This window comes from Centrocercus urophasianus, unplaced genomic scaffold (assembly GCF_019232065.1).
Source record: "Centrocercus urophasianus isolate 14NV4802_14NV808 unplaced genomic scaffold, USGS_Curo_1.0 seq_2, whole genome shotgun sequence".
NCBI classification, from domain to species: domain Eukaryota; kingdom Metazoa; phylum Chordata; class Aves; order Galliformes; family Phasianidae; genus Centrocercus; species Centrocercus urophasianus.
The window spans coordinates 12,260,581-12,286,873 of record NW_024884755.1 but is presented as its reverse complement, the minus strand read 5'-3'; the positions used below and the strand labels follow the sequence as shown (position 1 = coordinate 12,286,873).

The following is a 26,293-nucleotide window of genomic DNA, read 5'->3' as shown; positions in this document are numbered from 1 at the left end:
TCTCCTCTCCTCTCCTCTCCTCTCCTCTCCTCCTTTCCCTTTTTCTCTCCTCTTCGTTTTTCTTTTTTTTCCTCTTTTATTTTTTCCCTTTCTCTTCTTTCCTTTCATTTTCTCAATTCTCCCCCCCCCCCCCCGGTGTTGTTTTCCCCCTTCTCTTTTTCACCTGTGCTCACACAGAGTCCAATCTAAACCCCCCAGAAATTAAAGGGAATCTTTTTAATGGCATTTTGGATCAGGCCCTGAGATCCCTGCAGGGACTGAGGAGGGTGGGGGGGCAGGATTTACATTTCATGGCTTTTAAGGAATCTGAAGTACGGCAGAGAACAGAGCTTTCCAAGGCCAAGTTTCCCAAATCTATGTGGATATATGACAGAGTGTGTATGCGATTAAGTTTAAAGCCCTCTCTAACAGCAAGCAAGCACATTCCCTTTCCTGCACCCTGAACCCCACTTCTCCAATTTTAAAACAAAAATGCGTTGCCAAAACCTTGGGAACCGACAGGGATGGGGAAGGAATTAGTCTTAGCTCTCCCAGCCACTTGGGGCTGTTGCACTGAGACATTAGAGACTACGAAAACGAGCCCCAGAGTGAACCAAATAAGACGTAGCTCTTTACATTTTTTTTCTCCTTTTTTTTTTTTTTCTCCCTCCCTCTCTTCCTCCCCTAAAACATAAGTATTTCCAGAATCACTGATGAAAGCCATTTGATATGTAGGAAGAGATGTGCCGTCTGCAGCGCGACTCAGTGTTTGCAGAGTGGGATGAACAGATTTTCCTTTCCATAGGGTTTCCTCCTGCAAAGTCATTGTAGAGGAGGGAATATCGTAAGATTAAATCTGTTTCAAAAACTATATTCATGTCACACCAGATACAGTCTCCAGACTGCACGCAGTCTTTCAGCTCTCTTCATTGTGAAATCCTTTTAAAACAACACCGCGTGGAGCAGAAAACGTATTCCAGCATAGCTCTCACCCCAGCTCAGCCAGATGAAATAAAGGGCAGTTATCAGCCCTTTGGAATTAACTGATCTGCTCCGTGTCTCTGGCTGCTGTAGCACTGTCTCGCTTTCTGAGACTCTTTCCTTATTAATAAGCTGATAGTTCAGTGGAGCTGCTAATGGATCGATGCCCCTGGGGGAGCAGGCGGTCCCCTCTGCCGGGTGCTGTGACACCACCAGGATGGAGCTGGAGCTGTCTATGGGAAATGGATGTGCGTGTGTGTGTAGGAGCAGGGAGAGCAAGTTAACCAAAGGGACACAGCAGAATTCCCGTATTTAGGAAAGGCAGATCGGCTCGCTGCCTGACCTCATTTAGCATACAGAGATTTGCTCCGTGTGTGTTGAATTGTTTTTTCTTTATTTAAATTGGATTTTAAATATATGTTGACAGTAGGAATTGGTACAGCGTGAGCAACTGCGGGAGCAGTGACAGCTCTGCTTTTGTTACTGAACGACTTGTCTGGGAAATAAGGGAATGTGTACACAAACGGATTCTTATTTTGCCAATGACATTAGCACAGCTGATAATAACCATGAAGAGAACGATGCCGAAAGCGGCGTGCTTTCAGGTCATAGGAGGTACTGCTCACCGGTGAGGCAAAGAGATGTTTTTAAGGTAACTTCTTGGTGAGATTCTCCTGCTATTCATGCAAAGGAGAGGCCAGATGTGCGAGGAGCGTTTCACTTTAAGCTGTGCTAATTTTCTTCTTCTTACAGCTAACGAGCAGCGCAAGCAACTGTCTGAGTTAAATACAGGATTTGAATATAAGAGGCCCTATTTGTACAGTAGTGGCACAACAGACATGTTTTACAATGCTAAGAATTCCTTTTAATAACAGCATATTTTAATGTATTTACTAAATTAGGTACCCGAGAGAATCTTCTACAACGGTGATGTGAAAATCCCTGTTACCTGAGGTCAGAACAAAAGGTATGTTCCCACTTTCCTTTGCACTTTACCTATCTGGGGAGGGTGCTGGGCTTCCCATTGCCCAGCGGGGACGTGCTCTGTGGGGTGAAGCTGGCTTCAGGTGCACAGAGCACCCGCAGTGCTGGGCTTTGCCCTTCTGTCAGCTGTCCCATGTCCCATCGCTCATCTATAATCCTCTGCAAATGTTTTCTTTCTTTCCCTTCAAATGCTGGCGTTCAGGCATCAGCTGCAGGGATTAAGGATAGGTCTCCTGAAGATGTCCCTCATCAGGCATCAGCTGCAGGGATTAAGGATAGGTCTCCTGAAGATGTCCCTCATCTCTGGGTGGAAGTCATGAGGCTGTGTGTGTTAGGCAGCATCTGTGCTCCTGGTTCACAATAGGGTCTAAATCAGCACTGCTTTTTCTCGTGGAACTTGTTTTCATTCAAACTCTCATTGACTACAGAACACACTGTCAGGAAAATGCAGGGATTAAGCGTTCAGCTCCTTCCCCTGCTAGGTTCAAATAGCATGCTTTTTTTTTTTTCCTTTTTTTTTTCCTATAGAATCTGATTTTTATTGACCTCAACTGTAAAAAATACTAAGTGGCTTCAATGAGCTGCAGGGCTGCAATGACACAGGCTCTGGCGTGTGTTTTGTTATAAAACCTCCTGTTCTAGTTAGGAGCACGGCCTGCCACACTTTGGTCAAACACAGCATGCTGTTATAAAGCAATATTTGATTAGCTCATGAAATTAATTACAAAAAAATGGGGAAGAGGTATGCAGTGCACTGCAGAGGGGCTCTTTGGGGTTCTTCATGAGTGGGTTTCCAAGGAGGTATTTCGTTGTGAGGGTGCAGCTCCTGCTCTCTTACCTTCTTTCTAGGCTAAGGGCTGCAGGTCTGATAATTTGTGAGGAAAGCTCTCCTGGCTCCTCTAATTTATATACAAGTTCTGTAAATCATATCAGCAATACAAATGCTTGTTGTCCATATACTAAAAAAAAAAAAAAAAGGCAAAGGCTCTTTCTCTGCTGTGGTCTCAGGACTTAACTTGCTGCTCTCTGGGACAATTCCTCACTCCTTTCTTCCAATTCATTGTGGTGACACTGTCACTTACAATAGGAAAACACAGCAGCAAAATCCCTTCCTTTTAAGCGAATTGCTGTTGGGTCTCGGAAGAGTTAACGAACTTTTATGGCGAGGTTCAGGCAGTTCTGACCCCTATGGTAATATTTCATCTAAGGTTACTGTTGGGAGAGAAATCAAATTTCAGCTGCAAGCGTGATTGACAGGTGAAAGCAAGAAAGAGAGAGACATCTGGTCAGATGGGGAATTTGGAAAGGAGAAGGACAATTCAGGGAAATGTCTCTGTGATATTAGGAATAATAAGTTCAGAGATGAGGACTTCAGACCTCCGTGCGCTCCGGAGCTGCTCTCACTCGGTATTCATGCAGGTGCTTTGGGTAAGGGGATTTCAGGCTGTAAATCTCCAGTAGTGGACAGTGGTCTCTGTGGTCTAACCTACTAACTTGACTCCTTTAAGGAATTATGTTACTTCTGGCTTGCTTTTAGTATTTCAAGGCAGTTCCTTTAACAAATGGACTGGAGGGTTAAGACACTGTCACCTGGGTGTCCCTCTGGGGTCTATGGCAGCAGCATCCTGCCCATGGGATTGCTGAGCAGTATTTCACAAGGCAAATTTTCCTTTCAAAGGGAAGTCCTGTGCAGGATTTCCAAGATTGCTGGTTTTCATCACTGTGCGTAACTTCTAATGTTTCAAACTCATGACAAAGCTATGGACTCTGAAGGGCATTGGCCGTGCTCTAAGGGAAGGGATCTGAACTGCTCCGTGTCTCCATCCCAGCTGGGAGGACAGGCCCTGAGTGGGCTCCTGGCCTCACCACCGCTTTGGTGAAACCCCACGGAATTCACAGGGCCCAGATTTCCACCACATGAATATCTGTGGGGGGAATCGTGCTAATAAAAAGCAAGATCTGAATTCATCTAGCGGTAGTGGTGCCATGAATTCCCTGGATGGACGTTCCAATTTGGGATTAAGAATGGATTCTCCCTCTCTCCCCCTTCCCCTGCAGTGTAGCTTAAGCTGCTTTCAGAATAAACTAAGCAGGAAAATCCACTTTCACTTTGGAGCAGGAGTGTTGCCCTGGGAATAGGTAGCACTGCGTTGTATCTTACCACATAATTCCTTATCTGGACAAGCCTTAAAACTAAGGAGAAAGTAAGGAGCAGTAAAAAGGAGAAATACATTTGCTATTCCTTTTCCAGTTTACCTCTAAGACCTTTCCCACCAGGGAAATCATGGCAATCCTAACGTGTACATTTACTTGCATTTCCGTGCTATTCCTGTGTTTGCACACGCATTTTTAAAATAGATTTGTGTTTTGTGAAAGCCTTCTTCACTCTCATGGCTTTTTGAATGTATTGTTGACGTAGAAGCAGATCTGACTGTTATTTGTGTTCCTTTCATGGCCTGCGATGTCAAACTGCCTGACTTCCCTGCAGCGAGGCCTCCTCAGCTAAGTTTTATTCTAAGGCCATATATCTGATAAAATTGCAAATGAAAGCTAAGAACTGTATAAACAGCCCAATTTCTTTGGGTATGAATGAATGATTTTTAACTTCCCATTTTTGAATTAGCCCTCCCTTTAAGACGTCTGTATTTTTCAAAGCTGATATCTAGATAAATTCCACGAAATATTATTGGCAAGTTTCCCATGGCAGTCAATGGGAGCCTTGTATGTATTTTTCAAGCAGATGTGCTATATTAAGTCTAAATGAGAATCCTTTCTTTCAGATGGGATGCAAGCTGTTATTCTTGCTCAGAAATGAATAGTTACCTATCTCCCTTCTTTCTCTCTTTACAATGTATTTTGTACAATTTACAGTCACTTTACATAAGTAAAAAAAAAACAAACCATTTCTTTCCATAAATATGGCTTTTGCTTTTGTTTAATTCTAATAATTCTAATTGCTTACATACATACATGTATATATATTTAAAACATTTCTTTTGGATTTCTTAATTTGTGCTGCTTACAAAATGACTCACGCTGTACCAAAATACAGGAGATGGACGAGACAGGAAAAGTACCGATGTAGAGTCCCATGTGTAAAATGACTTCTCAGGCTTCCACATATAGTCCTGATGGTTAGAGAGAGCAGAAAGAAGGAGCTGGGAGCTGCAGCCTGACTCACCCGTGAGACTTTGACCCAGTTCTTTGATTCTAGATTCAGCAAAATCCAGCAGCACTGTAAACTTGTTATCTGAGGTGTCTTCTAAAGGTCTCTTGCTGTTGATCTCTTTATGTCTCAGTTTACACAGTTATAAACCTGGATAATGAATGGGGCCAACAAGTAGCTCTGGTGGAGCTCCACAGAAGGTGGAGGCCTTCTGTGTTGCCCACTCTGCTCTCATCCAAGGGCTGAATTTACAAGTCTGTAGGGTTTTGGGTTGGCACTGGGGTGAGAAACCTCTGCACGAGGCAGGTGTTTTGCTGAATGGAATGTAGCTTAGGTTTTACCCTGATATGGAGTTTGGTTGAGGCAAAACAGGAGCAAATGGTGGTTCAGTGGTGTACCTCTCTCCTCAAACACCAAGTATGCATCCTCACTGCTTGCTCCTTAAAGATCTGTGCACCTGCACAATGTCCAGAGGTCACGTTGCCCTTGTAACTCCTCATTTATTTCCCAAGGTTCAAGCCATTATTATTCAGCAGTGGTGCAGCTTTTCTTTTCTTTTGTCCCCAGATTATTACTTTCCCTCCTACTTTCTATCCCCCCCCCCCTCCAATCTGTAATGGAGTCTTCAGCTGTAAATTTGCCAACCGCAGAGACTTTTGCTGAAAATATTCGAAAAAAACAGCATAAGGGGGAAAGAAAAAGATAAATAAATAAGAAAGGCTCTGAACGACACGCTGTGCCGTGCTCGAGCTCTGCACTCCTACAGGACAGATAATAAAGATATTAGCACTCATATAATTTCAGATAGGAAATGAAACCAGACATGAAAGAAGCACTGGCTCCAGCTGTTGAGTGGGTATCAAACTAGCTCTGGGAATTGCAGGTACTGTCACTGGAGACAGCCTGACTTCTGAGAAATGACCTCAGGTGTAGGAGCTTGCTGTGGCCCCTTGCAGATATTAATACCTAATTAACAATCTGCAAGAGCATCCTACATCTTAATCACCAGTGAGGTGAGAATGACAACCAGAGGAGGAGAAGGAGAAGGGGAATGGTATTTTTTCCTCTGCATGCCTAATAACCATGGTTATTCAGATGCAGCTAAATGCGATTTCCTTTTAGTCGTTTCTGCCTATTGGAACGCACAGTAAGTTCATTTGCTAGCAGGTAGGCAGCGGAGGTGAGAATTGAATTGATCTGAGATACTCTGAAAAATTGACCCCGGGGTCATTCGTAGTTTAAATTGGGAAGCGAGGCTGAGTTTATGTCTTCTCTTTCTTTCCCCTCTCTCTGCTCCCTCTCTTTTTGTGTTTGCAGGCGTGTTAGTCTGCACAGTAATTATTTAAACATACTCTGGTGATGGGGAACCTCGTTCTCCCAAAGTTAATAAAAATAAAGAGAGCTTTTGTTAGTAGTGATAGGTAATTAAATAGCTGGCTTCACGTTGTGCAGAGATATTGTACTGCCTTATTGACACCCTAGAGCCGTGCTCCCCAGCCCTTCTCTGCTCGAACGAAGTCACCGGGATTAAGACCTGGGCTAAATTAAGCACATTTGCTCTGCACTCCGTGCAGCAGCACCAATATACCCCTGGTGTGGGATGCTGGCAGCGGGATGCTGCAGCGAGGGCAGCAATCAGACAAGAAGCAATGGCCAGGTTTGCTCGGTTGAAGGCAAGAGCAGCACTCTTCCGCAGCGTGGGGCTGCCCCAGATTGCTGCTGCACCACCAGGGCAGGAGGTTCAAAGCTACACCTGCTCGTGGGGCTTTGTGTTCACCTCCAAACAGCTAAGGTGGAGGTGAAGGAAGAGAGAGAGGTACGGACTGGGGAGTGAGAGACATAGGGGATGTAAGGGATGCAGGGGTCGTAGGCGATGTAGGTGATGGAGGGGTGGAAGGTATGTAGGAGATATAGGTATTGTAGGTGATGTAGGAGATGCAGGCAATGTAGGGGATGTTGGTAATGTGGAGGATGTCAGCAATGTCAGGGATGTAGGTGAGCTAGGGGAGGGAAGTCAGCGCCGTACACACGTGCATGCTGTAGACCTCATTCTGCATTGACTCTGCCAGCAGTGCTCCCTCTCTGTGCTCAGGATCTATTTCCTTGTCAGTCAGACCCAAATTATAACTCTAATAAGGAGAGAATGGGGAAGCAAAGTCAGCACTGTATTAACTACTCAGCTTCTGTGGAAACACCCAGCATTTTCTTTCCAATGACATGAGATAATCTCTGTTTTCTGTTGTACTCATTTCTTCAACCCTTTTAGCTTTGTTTTCACATGTTGGCCTTGCACTAAAAAACCTAACTTGACATCCAGTATCTTCTCAGCTAAAAAGGTATCCGTTCCTGGACTTAATGTCAGCTGTTCTCAGATCAAAGGCAAGAAACATAAAGGTTGACATATATTATTTATTTCATGGTTTACATCAGTGATGTTTCTCTCTACCCTTTTTGGTTATTATTGCTGATGTTTTGCCCATAATGTTGCGCTCGCTTCTCAAAAGTGTTTGTCCCCTACAGACAAATATCCATATTAATGCAATCCATCAGCAGTTAACAAATGCCAGCTCGCTTCGCCGTTTCCCGCACGCCCAGAACTCCCATTGTTTTTGCAGGAATCTTTGGGTGTGAGAAGAATGCCGGATCGGGCCCTTGGGTGGTGTTGGGAGCCAGGCTCTCCCCCAGCCCCAGCAATGCGCTGGGCAGCGGTGCGGCCAGGAGTGGGAGATGCTGCATTCCCTCCCTGCACTGTGGGCTGCTGCAGAGGCGAGAAGAATGCCTGGCTTGGAGGGGAGAAAAGCACAAATAGAAACTCTAATTCTTCTTTCTTTTTTTAATTAAAAAAAAAAACATATTTTTTTTCCTTGATTTCTTTCACCTTTTCTCTATCTTTCTCATTCAGAGTGAACCATGCAGAATCTAGCTCAGGACTGTGGCCGGAAAACCATTGGGGATCGGTCACAAGTTCTGCCCAAGCCAGGCATCCCTTCTGCCACTCAGCATAGTGTAAAACTTTCCTTTCTGCTTTCTCTTTGTCAACAACTGCCGCAGGTTTTACTTCCTGCATTACAGCATCGGACAAACTGCTGAATCTGATTTTGCCCACTTACCCTCCCACAAGCTATATATATATTTTTCTGCGATGGAATAATAATGGTTACGAGAGATCCTTGGGATGTGCATTGCTGTTGTTTTCTTTTGTTTGGTTTGGTTTTATTCTAAAGCTTGCTGACAATTGTCAAACGTTCATCCCAGCAAAGCAGTGCTCAGAGGGGACGGCCCTCTGCGCAGCCGACAGGAACAATTTGCAGCTCTCCTTGGAGCTCTGCTGCTCTTTGCAGAACGTGTGTCACTTTTCTGTTTCTTTAAAATTTAATTGGGATCAGGAAATCGAGGGTCTCCCAGTTTCCCCCTCTTTGGGCTGCAATAAAGCTGCTTATAATTTATAATCAGAGTTTGATATCGTTAAACTGAACTGTAAAGCCGACGTCGGGGTTTCGGCTGTAAAAGAAGATATGGTAAATATTGCAATGGGGCTTGAGTAGCACAGCAAAGCAAACACATGTCTGTATGTATGTGTGTATGTACGGCTCCAAGGGTAGGAGCTAAATAACAGATAACTGGGATGCATTCTTTCTGGGTGGAATTGAAGCTAAGAGAGATTTATAGCCTGAGCAGTTATTTTAAATGCAAAATGAAGTGTTAATTTATTAAAGTCATTTATGCATCCACATTATTTTTATGTCTTTATTTATATTTTTCTGTACCACGGAGCGATGCAGTATTCATCCTGGGTTTTTCTGTCTGTTGACTGTAGCACTCCTTTGCTTAGATTTTTTTCTAACAAGGCAGCTCATTTAGAAAGAAATGTTTATGTGAAGTGCTTGTCAGTTGGCATTTTTACTGGTGTGCTAACCCAAAGGTAAAATATAAAGGCACGTCTTTTCCTTGCTGGCTTGTTGCTACTAGAAGGGTTCCTCCCTTGTTAGCTTGATAAATAATTTTACTAGCGGGAATCTGCTGAATTTTTATGCTTGCTGTCTATTTTCTGCTTGCTGCAAATAAATTCCAGCACTCAGAGGGCACTAAAACTCCAAACACATGGTATTTTCCCATTTTGTTGCTGGTTGCCTAAAATATTTATTTCATCTTGTGTTTTTAATTAAATCTTTCTTCTTTCTTTTTTTTAAAAAAAAAAGAAAAGGAAAAATCCTTCAAGTTTTGCAATTAATTCCAAACGAAAGTTTAAATCTGGATTGTACTTAGTGTAAAGTCTTGAGTTTAAATAATGTGGCATCACAAGTAAACTGAATGGCTGGTGTTAAATCAGTCACCACCCCAACTACCTAATGGCTTTCAGATTAAGTGTGAGGAATATTTATTGACGTAGGATCTGGTTAAGCGTTTCTTCTGATTTATTAGATACTTGTACATTTCCCAACTTGCAATCAAGAAAGCTAATTTAATTTATGGAATAAATACTCCAGTTCTGGGGGAGAAAGCACTGAAAAGCTCTGTGTAATGCATTGCTACAAAAGAAGAAGTTTGATACACATCAAACTGGAGAATCTAAAGCAAAAGGAACGTTGGTGATTGGTTGTTTTTTTTCTTAAAAGGGACAGTTTTGCAGTTACTGAAGCTTTACACAATTTAAAAATCAATTTGATTTCAGCAAGATTTAATTCAAGAACTTCTCCCAACAGCTTCTCCTTCCTCCCTTACCAAACTGGGTTCTGGTGGGTGCATTAGGTGCTTGATGGGGCATCGTGGCCCTGCTCACCATGTCTGTCACACAGCAGAAAGCCACATACCCTATTGCAGGGGCTTGGAACTAGAGGAGCTTTGAGATCCCTTCCAACCCCAGCTGTTCTGTGCCAGGAAAATCCACTCCAAACTTTAGAATTATTCATGTACGTATTTTCTAACACAAAGCAATCATCAAACTTTGACCCAAATCCTTGCGTTCTCTCACTGACCACCATGCCATCTGCTCACTGATCAGCATGAGATCACCGCTGTGACGGCAGGGCTGCACGTTGCCTGCAGACACCGTCCTTTTTGTTCACACGAGCACAACCCAGATCAAGTAAACGGGCAGAGATAATGCCCCAGCTCTGAACAGATAAGTGAATATCTCGGGCAGAGGGGAAAATTACCCTTGGGGCTCCACTGTATAAAATCATAAGCGAAGCAGGGCTGCAGGAAATCTCGAGAGGCGATGTAATCCATCCCCGGGTCGGATAGATTGCGTTATCCCTGACAGATATTTGCATAGCCTGGCCTTGAAGGCCCCCCCCCCGGGGGGGCGGGGGCCCCCCCCTCCCCCCCCCCCCCCAGACGCTCCTGCACAGACCTTGGCCACTGTAGATGCTCCAAGCCCTTTCCCCTGGTCCAGCGGAGTCTTGCAGGTCCCTCACGCTGTGTCCCGGTCACCAGGCACGACGTACGCCTCTCCACACTGACCCTTTGCATATTTGAAGGCTGTTGTTATGGCTTGCTGCAGCCTCCTTTCCTCTAGACTAAACAACAGTGCATTTTTCAGTTTTTTTTTCATAGGTTACAATCATGACTTTGCTATTTAACATCTCCTCTGAAGAGCCTGCATACAGTAAACTTGCTGGTATTCAATTTACCTGTGCTGAAAAGGAGTGTTAGAATGGTGCCTGGAGGCTTCACAACGTCTGAAAGGGGAATAATTTAATTCTCACACTGATAATTTTTCTTCGGTGGGACAGAGAGTTAGGGAGCATTCTGTACAGGTGTGCGTTAACTGCAGCTCCCTGTGAGTTTAGTCCAGTACCAGGAGTTCTGTAGTGCAATGCGCAGCCAGAATTTGCTGATAGGTACTGGGTTTTAAAAATGGCACATTATATGGTGAACTTTTGTAATTGTATATATAAAAAAGAAGGGGGGGTGGTAGTTTCACAGTTGCAGGTAACAACTTGGGTATGTCTCCCAGGTGCTCCGTGGAGATCACATAATAAGTTTCCTTGATTGCATTAGCAACTCAGGTGCACGCAATTAGCTCTAGCATTTCAAAAGCTGCTCCAGCTGAGCTGGGTGGCTTTAGTTCCTTCTTTGTAGCAGAGGGAAGTTCTCTTAAAATGCTGCTGATGGTGGTGGGCTGAAGAGGATTTTTTGGCTGTCTGCACGGATATGGGCTTTGTGGTAGGTTTGAAGACTTTTTTGTTGTTGTTGATGATGTTTTTTTCTTAAATTGGGAGTGATGTAAGGCTCACTCAGTGAATGTTCACTTTGCTCCTTGGAAAAATGAGGGGAATCAGAGCCTGCTAGTCTTGTTTTTCTCATTGTCTTCTGGGTACTTGTGCAGGGGCTGCTAGGGAGATGTCCTTGTGTAAAGCAAAAGTGTTTATTTGCAACAAGGTATTCTCTAGGGATGTTTCTTCTATGAACCCCACTGAAACTATCATTTCAATCAACAGTATACAAGTTGGAAATGTATGTTGAACCAGACAGAGCAACTAATGAGTAGAGGTTTTAGCTCAAGCACTTTGAAGATCTGAAGAGAGACTTCACTGGGAAATGAGAAGTAAAATGATAGCAACCTTGCAGAGCCGTTGGCTCACATCAGAGCTATAGCAGCAGAAGTGAAAATGCGTGTTTCCATCTCTAAAGGTTGGAGTTAAGGACCTGTTATTACTACAGGGAAGAAGAGGGGGAAAAAAATATGTATTGCCTTCCTTTATGAAGTTCATTTTTCTTTACAAAGTGATTACTGCATTACTACAGCAAACTTATTGTATAACGTGCTTACCATTGCATAATAAATCTAAACAACTGTGACTGTCACGGTGGTAAGCCTGGCAAGATTTTGCCTTCCTTACAAAGGCTTTATAAGTTAAGCTTAACTTCTAGTTTTCTGGGATAAAATTTATTTTGGCTCTATCTGTTTGAAACTGCACCGAAAGGGAAGAAGTTGTTGGAGGGGGTGGTATATTACTGGGAGAGTTTCCCCTTCACTGGCTTGCAAAAGAAACTGAACGTCAGCATTAAAATGAAAATGGAGTTCAGAAGAAAATAATAACTCAGTTGTTTAAAGAAAAAGTTGTAACACTTAAAAGGGACTTTTCAAATATCAAGGGTGGACAACCCAATTAAATTAACAGCGTTGTATTTGCAGCTGTTAACACCTTGGGCTCAGCTTGTCTCAGGCTACTGGAGCTGGCTGAGGGCTTGTCTGTGCCAGAGCAAAGGGATAACAGGGAGCTGCAGGAAGGAGTGCTTTGGACTAATTAGAGCTGTTTACTCTCAATCCCAGAGAAATTGGTGCTCCAGCTTTAGTGCTGTTAATGCTCTGAACTAGGAGCCAGTGTGAGTTCTGTACTTGGAAAGGCTCTTGTGCCCATGTAGCATTGCCCACTTCTCTGGCTCCATCAGTTAGACGTTGAACTTAGTTGTTTCTTTCTTTCTCTGTGAATACATGTGAAAATCTCTTGCACCTCTATGCCACAAGCAGTGCACGTACATCCAGCCTGAATGCTGTAGCAAGGGTTACTGTTCTGGAAACACCCAACCTTTGGAGGAGGTGGTGGAGGGAATGTGCTTGTGCCCTGATGTGTGGGTGTCCATTTGTTTCTAAAAGCTGCAGGTGATGTTTCTTGTGTAATTGGATGCACTCCTGTTAGTAATGGTGGAAAGTGATCTCATGTGGTGATGATGAGGTGATTGGAAGATCTCTTTCATATTCCAGCACCCAAATGAGATGGTGTCCTCTGTTGGTGCTTAGAGCTTGAATTGTGCTGGCAACGCTGGCATTGAGATGAATGTCTGGGGAACTTAATTCAGATTCAGAAAGAATCCAAGGCTCACAGCTAGGAGTGATACTAGCTGGTAGCTTATTTCCAGAAAATCAGGTGTCACTGCTTCATTTTAAGTTGCTGGACTCCTGGTATTGTTTTTTTTTAATTGTCATCTTTCCTTGACTTGTACTGCAATCTATCTTGTACCCAGTAGGGTTCAGAGGGGGGGGGAAAAAAAGGAGTTTACTTGGTATCATCTGATACCATCAAGCATTATAAAGATGGGATGGAGAGAAGACTAAAGTTTTTGCACAGGTTTTCAAGGGCTCACAGGCTTCTCTCCCTCCCTCCCCCACCATGCACATGCACACAAATACGTTGAATGTCTTGAAAATAAACCACCAAGCTCCAAAAGGGAAGATAGATGTGCTTGTTCAGATAAGGTGCTGCATTTGGAATTGGTGTCTCTGGTTGTTAAACAGAATCCTTGCTTAACATCCTCATTAAGAACTGTGACTTGCTACCAGTTTTATGAAGATCAAGTCATTTACTTTTAAAGTAAATTAAAGCAAATTTCTCTGTGGTGACAAGACAATAAAACAATGGAAGGCTCAAGTTTTTCAATCACCCAACATCTGTTCCTTGTTGTGCTGTAGATGTAAATGCCCTGCGTACAGCAATAGGTGAACAGAGTGAGAGCCAGTAGCTGTGCTGGTGGAGGTTTTTTTCCTTCTCCAAACTGCACTGTAAGCACTGTCCATTTTAGGAAGGGTAATTTTGCAGTTTCCTGTGGCAGCACATTCAGAGCTCCGTTGACACGGGTGCTGTGACAGGTGATGCTCTGCCTCTTGTTGCTGGAAGCACAGTAAGCTGTGGGGTAATGGAAGCAGTGTGCTGCTTCTCGGAAGCCCAGTCAGCACAGCTGAGATCCCCATCTCCTGTCCGAGCCACCCACACTGCCAGCAGACACCTCTGAAGCCGAGGGCACTCGGATGCTTTGTGCACGGTGGTGGGAACTAGGTTGTACAAAACCTCACCAAAACCACTTCCATGTCGTACCCACGCTCAACCTGTTTGTCTTGAAACGCTGTCTCAGAGAGAAGCCAGCCGATGAGAAACAAAGTATTAGACCCATTTCTGCTTTTCGACAAGTGCAGGATGCGAACTGCAGTGCATTTGTTTTATGCGTTCTGGGGGATTTGGCATTTCGTGGTGTGAGAATTGGCTCCCTGCTGTGTGAAGGATTCCAGTGTGGATTTACGTTGTGTGGGAAATGCTGGCATAGTGGAAAAAAGAGGGGGAAGCTCTGCTGGGAAAGTAGGAGGGGGCTGGATGTTATTCACTTGGGGCAGGAGCCTTTTCCTATCTCAGGAGGATGATTTGTCTTGGACAGAGTAGCATTGACTTCTGGAGCAGCAGAGGACAGGAAGTCATTACTGGATGCAAACGGAAATTAAGGTTCTCAGATCACTTTAGAGATGTTTAACAAAAAAAAAAAAAAAAAGAGAAAGTCCAGAGACTTTTTCTTGGACTGTCCCATCCTTTGCAATCTGTGCTCTCAGCCACGTGGCTGTGGACCCCACTGTTTAAGGTGTAGGTGGGCTTTTCCACCTCAGAGTGTCATCTTCCGAATCTTTGTGGTCAAGGCCTTCAGTGAGAGTGGTATTTCCTCAGCCAGAACTTAATGGGGCCACAACATGAGCTGCTCTGCTTTATGGTAAATGGGTAATTAGGTCTGACTGAATTCAAGGTATTTGGCTGTGGGGAGCAGGTGACTTCTCCTTGCTAGCCCTTCTAGAAAAGAGCTGAGAAATTCCTTGTGTACTTCTGCTATGCTGTGCTGGATTTTTTAATATTCTCAAGTACAGAGATTGATTGAGCAATCTTCATTTCCTCCAAAGGATGAGCCATGTTGCAATTACATCACTATATTAAAAATGAAAAGGGGGGAAAATAGCCAACAGTGTTTTCTATAGCGAAGGAAATAGTAGCAGTTAGTCCATTCTCAGAACTTCCTATCATTGCCTTCTATATTGGTGCTTCTAGCAGCTTAAGAGCATGGGAGGGTATCATTTAAAATAGCTTTCTCTGCATTCTCCTTGGTAGCATGAAGTGATGCTGTGCTCAGTCAATGAGGAGGCTGGTGAGTCACCCCACTAAGATACAGCTTTCTGGCTATGTTGATCATGATCTGTCGTACAGAAAAGCAGTGACAACATCTGGATGTGTGAGCTCCTCTGAAGTCCTTCTCATGGCAGTAGCAATCCTTGCAGTAGTTTCAGTGGGCTTTGGATGGATCCTTTGCTCATGGCTTTTTTTTTTTCCTATTACTGTCCTATTAATTTTGCAAGACCAGAGGTAGGAACACACATCCTCAGCTTTGACCCTGACATCTCTGTTCTATGCTTCTCTACCTCTGCACACTTCTTGCTTCCAGGGCTCGCTGTGCAGGGAAAGAAGCCATGGAGATCTCAGAGCTAGCTGCTGCTCTGTGTGTTTCTCAAATCAAACTTAGGTTAAACGTGCTGGAAAAGCTGCCTTTGACTTTGGTGGTGCTTGTCCTGAGCTGCTACCAGGAGGGGAAAAAAAAAAAAAAAGGTGTATTGAAGCACAAATAGATTTTTCCTCAAAGCTAACCTCATTTTGTGAGCAGCTGAGCATCTTCTGTTGTATGAGAAATGCTCTCCGTTTCTCTTGGATTCAGTGGGAGCATTGGTGCTCAGCCTTGGGCAGATTGGAGCCTCTTTGTATTTCAGCATTAGCTCCCCAGCAGTCTGCAACACGTTCCTTGGACTGTTTGAATTCCCAGATTACACAGTTTATAGAGATCCGCTCGGAGGTGAGTGTGAAATAGTACTGCCCTGTACTTTCTGGGCACCTTTTATCTTTCCAAATATTTATTAATGAGCCCTCAAATCGCCCCTGTGAGGTAGATAAGAGATGGATACAGCTCCTTTCAAGCAGCTGTCTGAATGTGTAAAACAGCACTGCCCACAGTTTGGGGCAGATGAGGAAGTAGATAACAAACCAGTATCTTATAGAGGGTGCAGAGAGAATTTAGCTTGGCGGAGCTTAATTACAGCTGCTGGAATTTGGCCAGTAAGTCAGGCTTGCCTTGCTCCCTTCGTTGTTTCACTGTGGAATCTGAACTCTGTCAGGTCTTCATCCCACTCAGTGGATGACCCTCTGAAGTCTGGCTTCAAACCCACTTGGCAGGAGAAGGGATTACCAGCTTGCCCTTCATGGTGCCTGAACTTCTTGTGGTTCCTCTGTGTAGGATCTGCTTTGGCCAAGTGCTGGGACCTCTGTGGCAGTATGGCAGACTGGCTTTGGTGAGAGCCTCTCACCTTCTTACCAGGCGTTGGGTCCCTCCAACACCAAGGGGACTTGGGTGTGAACCTTGCACTGGCTTCAGTGGGTGTAAAGCTGGGATCACAGAGCTTCTTCCCAAGTCTCTGATATTTCCCCTAAGCTTTGCTCTGGTGCCTTTTATCACAGAAGCCCTGTGCCTTGCTCTGAGGTTCCCTCTCTGGCATCCCCAGGGCAGTCAGAACAGCAAAGCACCAATTCATTTCATTTGCTTTTTCATGTGATTCTAGAGCATAAAAATGTTGAAGCTAAAACTGAAATTTTACCTATTTTGCGTTAATGCTTTTTAATAAATCTCCAGACTCTCTTTAAAGCTTCACAGAGCGCAATTTATTGTGAAACTACAGTTACTTTATTTTATGTCCACTGCAATTGCTTGTTTCATCTAATTCAGATTATACTCGTGTAAAGCAAGGGCTAGCTCCAGATAGAAAGAGATGAATTATTAATAAAGAAAGTTTTGGAATTAAGATTTTAAACCTATGCAGTAGATAGATGTGTAATATTCAGAAATAGATCTGAAAGGGCTCACACGACATGCTTTCATCAAATCTTGAAAAGAAAATGACCAATACATCAAATCTTGAAAAGGAATTGACCGATAAATCAAATCTGGAAATGGAAGTGGCAGATAAATCAGCTCTGAAAAAGCAAACAACCAATACATCAAATTCACGGCGTGTTTATTAAAGTAAGGCATTGCTTGTATGTGGCTGAAGCTGCATGCTACGATCATACAATCAACACTTGAAATACTTCAAAAGCAAATTGTGTGCAGGTGTACACACAGCTCTCTGTGCATTTGCTAAGTAAACACCTGGCTCTCTTTGCAGTGTTTTGAGGCTCTCTACCAGCACTCGGCATTGGCTGAAGCCTCACCATCTCAATATTCACATGTTCCTAGACATGAGCAGCTTGATTCCAGTTCTTTTAAAAATGACAATGGATAGTGTGGCCCAAACTGAAAAATGAGATGTGCCTTGTTCTGAAAGCTTTCTGCTTTTGTTTCCTGATTCTAATTGTACACTAGCAGCAATGCGGACTCCTTTGGCTAATTCAGAGGACTTTGATGGACAGCTCATGCCCAAAGCATATTTTCAAGATCAAGACTATAAAAACCTCACTATGGAAAAATCATCATTTGCCTCACTGCCTTTGATTTACATCTATGTTACAGAGCCATGAAATTTAAAATAAGATGACCTAAATTGTCCTATAATAATGTGGGCATGAACGTACACTCCTGGTGGCAGAGTTTCTCTGTCACTGTACCAAATGAAATCTAGTTTTTAGTGCCAATCAGTTCAGCATCATTAACCCTTTAAGGATGTTATTAGCATTCTCACAAAGCTTTTCATCATGTTAAAAATGTTTTCAGACTAAACTTGTTGAGGTCAAAGAATCCAAGCCTGTAAGATTTAGGACTTTTTTGTCCTTTGCAATAATATGTATGCACTCAGTCATGCCAAGCAGCAATTAGCACTGATTTCTAAAAATCTCCTAAAAATGTTGAATTTAGGTTGAAAAAAAAAATCTTTCCTTGAGCTATTCCCAACTAATGCTAGAAACATGTGTTCCCCTAGACTGGGCTTTTTGTTACATAGTAGAAAAACTGCTCTGTATGTGAATTGTCCAGGATCCAGGAATGTAAATTGCTTTGCACTTGCTATTACATTATGGTGCTCTCCATTCTGTTTTGGTTTTTTTTTTTTTCCTCAGCTCATGTTGTTCTTTTTGCAATAAGTGTATGTTTGAATTGAATTGAAGAGTAGCATATTAAAGAACTGGTTTCATAGCTGTTTATGTCCTTTCATCCAAAGAAGTGTGAGAAAAGCAATCAAGGTTTCAGATTGACATGCTAAAGCAAGAACCGTCAGAGAAAGTGTCTTGCTGTTGGAGTGCTGAATATTTGCATACCTACTTTGTTTGAATTAGTCCTGACTAAACCCAGGTATTTATAGAACTAGCTCTAGCCTGTGGTCAGGCCTCTATAGATGAACTGATTTCGTTTCAGGTGAAGTAATTATTAATCTGTTCCCCCTGCTCTACGCCTCTGACTGTGTCAAAATGTAGCATCTATAACCCTGACTCAGTGCATTATTCAGACTTTCCATCACTCTGTTTTTCAACAGATGGCATCGAGGTGACTTGCAGCCTTACAAGTGGGATTGATGATGTGAAATAGAGGAGCTTAAAAAGTGATTGCAGAGACAGGAGGAAAAATTACAAATTAATATCGCTTTAGGAAATGGAAAGCAGCCTCATGTGGACACGGGATTCTCAATCGGTGGCTTTCACATCAAAAGTGTTGTTTGATTTCTATTTATTGCAGTATAAATAAAGTTATGTAGGCAGGAGGGGGGTTGTATTCAGTAATTCCTCTTGCAAGGCGTTTGGGATGAGTTTCCCATGGAAGAGAAGTGAGTAACGAGCTGCTTATGGAGCACTGCATCCTTCAGCTGGATTTGGGAAAAGGCTGTCTTGTGCAGCTCAGATAAAAACATCCTGTGGTTTGGGGTTCTGAAGAGCTCATGTTACCATTTTGCTGGTGAGTTGACGTGGCCACGAAGCAACCTGGATGACTCACTTGGTGTGTGTGTGAATTCAGGCAGGGCAAAGAGAAGGGGGAGAATTTATAAACTCAAGGATGCAACTTGCATGGCCCCCTGGAATAGATGGTCCTGTGCTACCTATGAATCTAAATGTAATTTACAATAGGTGTAAAATCATAGAATGGCTCGAATGCGAAGGGACCTCAAAGATTGTACTCTTCCAACCCACTGCCATGGCCATTAATGGCAGCATTCACACAGCAGTAGTGATAACACAGGGAGGGATTTCTCACTCAAAGGAATGGCGGTAGCATGAGGTATCTGCACCATGGAGATCCCTGCTACTAAAAATCAAGAGTAATAAATGGTTGTGTTTTGTCTAGGATACAGTGGAAAGCATTGCTTTCCTCCTTAGCTTAGTTCTGAGCGGCTGCTCCACATAAATCCCATATCATCGGGGCAGAGATTCATGGTCAACTCCAGTTAGTCTATGCTCAGAGCTCAGTGGGAATTCCCATGGGAATACATTCATCTGGGCTTGCTGGCTGTGTTGGCACTGTGGTGCAGGGATAGTTTGGAAAGAAGACGTGCAGAGTGGGTGAGTTGTCCTTTCTGTTGCTGGCTACACTGATTCTTTGGACCCCAAAACCCATTTAAATAAAGCCTTACATTGATCTCCAGCCTTTGTGATTTCTGAGAGATTCAGTTATATGCGTGGAAATATGGGCTTAACCACTTCAATGAGTTGGGACCTAAATTCCCAGTTCACTAGGACTAATGCTCAAGAATGAGAGGGTTATTTGTTGCTCTGTCCCACTGGAATCCTGCTTAACCTAAGACATTTCACAGCTCTATGGAAAGTCACAGTGATCTATGAAATACTTTTTCTCATCGTACGCCATCTCCTTTGCTGCTCCTCACCTCTATCTCTGTAGAAAAAAGCATTTAGGAAAATACTATTAAAAACATGTGCTAAAGTCTTACTGCCTGAAAATGTAGAAATGTTTTTAATTAAACCTCTTTGGGGCTTTTGGAACTTGAAAAAGAAATTAGGAATCGTAAGAAAATAAATTGAAGGTAACCTCTGATTCTTTTCTTTTTTGCTGCTTGAAAAAAAAATCAAATGCAGTGACTTGAAGATGTGTGCAATGAAGAGATAGGTCTCTTGTTCTGACAGCCTGTACGTCATATTTTGGCATGGGGGAGTTCAAAACAGCCAGAATTTGATAAAGCAAACTGCTTGAGGTCTGTTCTCTGAAAAACTTGTGCATGAATGTAGGGGGAAGGTCATGGATGTATATGCAACTATTAGTAAGAGCACAAAATCTATGATTTATAGACACTGTGATGTTGTACAGGCAGAAGTCTTGCAGGAATATTGACCCTGTTGAAACTGGTGCATGTGCTGCAGTTCTGTGGTGTTGAGGCATAAGATTGCATTTAATTTCAGCCCTTCCCATAGGAGAAAATCGTTGTTGGACTTCAGTTTCTTGGTTTTTTTTTTTTTTCTTTTTTTTAGTACTTCCTTTTTGTGCTCTTCCTGCATTTCTCAAACATGTGAGACATACCTGATAAAACGTAGATTTATTTTTTTTTTTTTTCCTAAAGAGGTTTCCAGAAGATTTCCACGATATTTAGCATCACTGATAAGGAATACATCTCCATCAGCTAGCAGGAGAGAAAATTCCTTCCCCATGCTAAACGTTGGGATGCAGAAATACGGGAAGCATGGCTCTGCCTGTAATTTTCAAGACTGGTTGTGTCCTCCATACCCTCAGCTGATATCTGGGTGAGGACCTGGGCTTTGTGCTCCTCTTCTCCATGTCTCTGCTTAGGGCAGGGATGTTTCCTGTCCTGCTTTGCAGCCCTGCCCAATTACCCAGGAGCGGAGTCCTGAGCATCTCCAAGCAGCGAAAAAGCCAGAATGGGTCTGAGGCTGCTGACACTGGGAATTGAGGGCAGGTATTTTGAGCAGTATGCTGCTGGCTCAGCGGGAAGGCAGGAAAACGCCTTTCTTTTGGCTGGTGCTACTGGCTTGGGTTCAAGGAGGGTTGTGGGGGTCCCTCTGTTATCACCTGTCTTTGAGAAGGTGGCGGGAGGGGGACAAACCTTTTGCCCTTTGGGGGACCCATTCCTTCTGAATGCGGAAGAGAGGGTCTGAATGTTGGGGAGAAAGGGAAGGGAGGTGTTGAGGCGATCTCCCTATATATTCTCAAAAAGCTTAGCAAAACGAAATAGAGAAAGAAAGGACTCCAGCAGCAGGGAGTGAACGGCTGGAATTTCCTTCATATTAATGGAGCTTTAGGCGGCTAGCCTTAACGTGGAGAATTATTTTTAATTAATAGCTTTTCCCCTACTTTGGAGCTCAGCGGGAGGATCTTCTTAGCATTGCACAAGGAGAGGAGATAGGAGCAGCCCTGGTTTTGTAACTGATAACTATTTCAGGCCAACTGCATTGCCTGGAATAACTTTGTATTCAGGGGAAAAAAAAAAAAAAAAAGAACAAAATGTTACATCAAAAGATACCTCCTTCTGGCTCTTGGATTTAAATTGCCTCTCCAGATAAACCCACAGCTGGGCCAGAAAGGAGGTGATGGATTTTTGAGAGCCTCCTGGCCATGCTCTCCCCTCTCCCTCACCTCTGTGCTATCAGTATGGCATCTGGCCCCGTGCAGTGACCTTGTGAGGATGCTACGCGGCCGCATCCGCTCCCTGAACCAATGCAGCCCCAGATGGAGACGGAGGCAGGAAGGTGTTGTGAATTTGTATTACTTTAACACAATGGGTTTGTTCAGAGACAGTTCTCAGGCAATAAATGGCTCCTTTGTGTTCCTTCCCTCCCCGCAGTCGCTTTCGGAGCTGGATGTGTGCATATCATTTTGCTGTGTATTAACAAGCAGAAAGGCCCAGCTCCGCTCCTTTGGGTCCCTCCTCCTCATCCTTTCGTCCTCCCCACCTTCCAGTATCCCCCTTCCTAGCATATGGCTCAAACAAAATAAGCAAAATAAGTACTTTCCCCCCCCCCCCCCGTTAAGCTCATTAAAGCCCTTTCTTTTGCTCCTCTTGCTTCAAGGACCATAAGAGGCCATGCAGAGCATCTTTTTATGAGCTACTTCCCAGGAGCTGGGACGTTTGCTTGTTATACAGCGGTGGTGTAAGAGGGTGATCGTCATGCACTATAAAGTAAGGGGAAGTCTCTCAGCCCCACCAGCTCTGTGATACAGCAGCTCACACAGGAGAGAAGGATTTATAGCGGTGCCTTGTATTTTTTAACATATTTTTTTTTCCTGCTTTTTATTTATAGCTTCTCCCAACAGCCCCATGCTTCCCTCCCCTACCATCTCAGTTCTGTCCCTTTTGGTGCATTGGAGCGGAATCCAAAAAAAAAAAGTCAGTTCAGGTGGAGGAACAGTGTGGATGAAGGTTGAACGCTGTGGTGCCCACATATCCCTTCCAAACAGAACGTGAAGTTAAAAGTCTGCTTCTGCAGGCTGTGGGTGAAGCGAGCAGAGGTGGACCTGGGGAAAAGGGGAAAGAATATGAAAGAGTCTATTTCTTCTTATCAAACTTGCCAAGCTATTTTTCCTACTAGCTTTTGTTAATGCCTGGTGTCTGTGTTATTTAAATAAGCATTATCTCTGAAGGAGTTTGGAGTTGTGGCTTTGTGAAGCAGTGGGGTGCAGTTCTGTCTTATTAGCTGTCACTGGAGATGTGATGCTGTTATGTTGCGGGCTGTTGTGCCAAAGCAGTGGTGTGACAGGGCAGGTGCCCACCTCCCAACACAGCTTTGTGAAGGTCTTGGAGCTGCTGGGTAGGGTGGCGCTCGTGGTTGTCACCATGCCCTGGTGTGGTCAAAGCCTTTCTAAGTGTATGAAAAGAGAAGACTGCAAATGATGAAAGAAGTACCTTAATAATTCAGCAGCTTTTGAGACACTTTGTCTCTCTGTTAGCATTGGAACCTGGCCTTCGGTCCCTTGGTAGACGTGTGTGGTGTTGCTAACCATGGTGACCTCTAAAGGTCCCTTCCAACTCAAATATTCCATGGTTCTGTGTCTGGGGCTTTGGCTTCTGCTCCCATTCCAACTGCTGCAGAAGCTGCAACAATGAGTTAACCACATAGGGTCAAGAAGAGGACATCAAATATAATCAGTGCCTCTCAAAATTGGGTGGAGAATCCAAACTCACTTGAATGTGCGTGCTGATCAAAGCATGATGGGAACTGCATGCTATGCGGCTATTTCCCAGGCATTTTTTCCCCTCTACTTTGTTGCAAAATGTGAAAACACCAGGAATCGTGAGTTGTTGGAACTTTTTTCTCTTGTGGTTCCATTAATGCTGTGTCTAGAATCAGCTGCACCTGACCAGGACTTGTACATGTTAACTATCAGCATAATCTGAAGCCCTAGGAAAATAGGTTGTAGCACAGATGTAAGACACTGAAGGAAGACAGTAATTTTTTCCTGTAGATGGGAAATGCATATGTTGCCTCACTCACTTGTCATTACTGAAACTATAGGTAGGGACAAAAATAGAAACTACTGACAGCTTGATTTCTTCATGCTGGCACTGAGCTACAGTGGAGCTCTACAAGACCCTATAAATATGCAAGCGAAGGGAAATCCTACACAAGTGCTATCATAGTGCTATAGGACTGAATAGAATTAGCCTTATTGCAACCAAACAGTATGGACAGAGTCTGCTTTTCAGAGCTTCCCTATCTAGCAAACAATGTAAAATGTGAACCAAAGGCAGCTAATCTGCCTGTTTACTGGGAACAGTTCCAAAATATATTGTTGGAAATGACTAGCAAAAGCTTTGCACTGCAGCCCTTATGGTGCAGCCCTTTCTTCCTTTTAAAGTGAAATGTCCTTGTAGAAATTAAACACTGAGGGGGAGGAAGGGGAGAAGAGAGGAAAGGGATCGCTGTGGCTTAAAGCACTTATTAAAATCTGTGGAGAATGCGGTGTGCGTTGAAAACTGCCCTCCTTCTCCCCCCCCTTCCCCAGACCTAAACCAACAAAAACAAGCCAACCCCATGAATAGCTCTTCCCAGCTTCCTGCACGTTGAATATGTATGTTAAAGGATGGGGAGCCAAGATTCTCTCTGTTTTGCTTTGCTTGGAATATTTTTGCCCATTTGATATATGAAAGTCAGGGGCTATGCCAAGGAGAGGCTGGTGAGCTGGCCAGTGCGGAGATTGCTGCTGATGGCTCACAGTGGTGTGCAAAAGCAATGTGTCCAACTGTGTAAACAATGCTTCCTGCACCTACCAGTAGGGTTCAAAAGGTTTGCAGGGAGAGGAAAAGAACTCTGGGGCCACGAGCAGAGGCTGCCTGCTGCGCTCAGGCTGTGCCTGCAGCTGAGGGGTGGAATCAGAATCATAGAATCACCAAGGTTGGAAGAGACCTAAAAGATCACCCAGTCCAACCGTTCACCTATTCCCAATAGCTCCTACAAGTTGGGTGTAACTTGGGGATCCCCAAAATGTGGAGGTATCTTCATAAATGTGGGCTCTCAGAAGTTTTTGTATTTATTTTTGTATTTTTATTGATAGGAGATACTATTTGTGCCACCTCATGTGACCTGCCAAGCATGGCTCCTCTCGAGCATTCTTTAATCCTCTTACTTTCATTCACATCTCTGCTTTTCTAAGCCACTGTGGCAAGTTTGTTTTGCCACTTAGCTGCTCTCCCTTCTTTGTGTAGGTGGCAGCTGATGGTCTCCCCTTTCTTCCCCGTTAGGTGAGCAGTAAAAACTCGCCCATCTTCCTCCTGCTTCAAGCAAAGTCTTGACCCCTGGATGTGAAACATTCCTAAAGTGCACAGATGAGATGTCTGTCTTTTAAGCTCACCCAAGTTTAAACATGATTATGCAGGAAACCGTGGCCAGAAGATGACTGGTCCCAGACAAGTGGTTTAGCTTTATAACCATTCATTCGCCACTGGTGCATTATTGTTTTACTGTTTGTCCCATGAACTCTTAGTGTGCATGATAATAAAAATCCTGTGGAAGTTTAAATTGGAGTGAGGCTCAGGGATCAGGCTTAGCTGTGATCTGAGGTTTTGGATTCTCCTATCAAATCATTTCACCTTTGTTAATAACTGAGCCATTGGCCCTGAAACTTGAGTGGCTTTCCTCTGTCATTCCTCTAATTTCCTAAAATCTGGAGTTGTTATTTTGTCAGCTACAACTTTTAAGGAGCAGTGTGATTCACAAAGGGTTTGATCCTGCATGATTGTCAACTATTCTGCTCTAAGCTAGTTCTTGACTTCTCCCATTTCAGCACCTTCAATCCCAACTATTCCCTGCAGCCCAAACCATGCCAACAGTGGATGTGGGGCAGGGGCTGGTGGAAGCATGGCGGGGAGCTGGGAAGATGCCCTGACCCAGGGAAGGGATGGAGTTGGCATCCTTGGAGGTGTTTAAGAAAAGGGTAGATGTGGCACTGAGGGATGTGGTTAGCAGGCCTGGTGGGGATGGGCTGATGGTTGGATTAGATGATCTTATTGGCCTTTTCCCACCTTAATGATTCTATGAGGGGTGTGAGGTGCTCAATGAAAGGCTTTGTGTTACACACCAACCTTGGAAAGGTACCAAGGCAGCATTGTCTATACGCTTCTAGTTTTTTAGGTGATCTTCTCATTTACAGAGTTACCTTTCTGAATAGCTCTGATTGGTAGAGACAGAAATACTATTTCCCCATGCTGTCCTGTGCATCAGGCTGGCCTCCTTCCCTTCCCCTAAAATCTCTTCAGAGTTGTAGAACTGCAGAGAGCACTGTTGCAGTTTTGTGTTGTCTTGCCAAGTTAGAATGGGATTAAATGCTCTCAAGGTCTCTGGACTATCACTTTACCCAAAACATCCATCCCAAGCATTCAAAGAGGCATAGAGACTCTGCATAGCTATTTATTTTAAATGCCTTATTAAAATTTCATGAAAACAGGAAGTCAGGGGAAAAGAATAGATTGCAAGAATGATGAAATTCAGGGCTTTGTCATTTTTAGCTCAACAACACACAACAATGAAGGAAAAAAAAAAAAAAAAAAAAAAAAAAACAACCACCAACCAGCACATTCAATTGTAAGTAAGGGATATTTTCACAATCCTTCTAAGGCTGCTAATAGCATAATTTGTCATTGGCTGGGGAGTTCACGAACTAAGAATGAAACTGGATTTAAATTTTTTTTTGCTTATTACACAATTTTGATTGGTTAGAATTTGTCACCTTAAGGTAACCTAAAGCTGTAGTTGAACCTCACAAACATTAAGATTTTTTTGATACTGTGTGAGGTTTTTTCTTTTTTTTTTCCTCTCTTGGCAGTAATAAGTATTGCAGCATCACATTGTAATAATGCTGCACGTCTTCTGTCCCAGTACCCTTCTAGCTTTTCCATTCTTGAGTGTATCTAATCAGCAGGATAATATGGGGCAGGAACAAAGCCTGGTTCTTCTGAATATTGATTATGTGCAAAGGATCTTTGTGATTTATCAGGTAGAGAGT

At 43.6% G+C, this 26,293-nt stretch overlaps 1 long non-coding RNA gene across 1 annotated transcript in view; it reads left to right on the top strand.

Moving 5' to 3' along the window:
• Nucleotides 1–187: 187 nt before the first annotated feature.
• LOC122162015 overlaps nt 188–26,293 on the top strand; it is a 46,235-nt gene continuing 20,129 nt past the window's right edge. The window contains exon 1 of the long non-coding RNA XR_006169383.1: nt 188–1,927. This is a non-coding gene — a long non-coding RNA (uncharacterized LOC122162015). The remainder of the gene's footprint in view (nt 1,928–26,293) is intronic.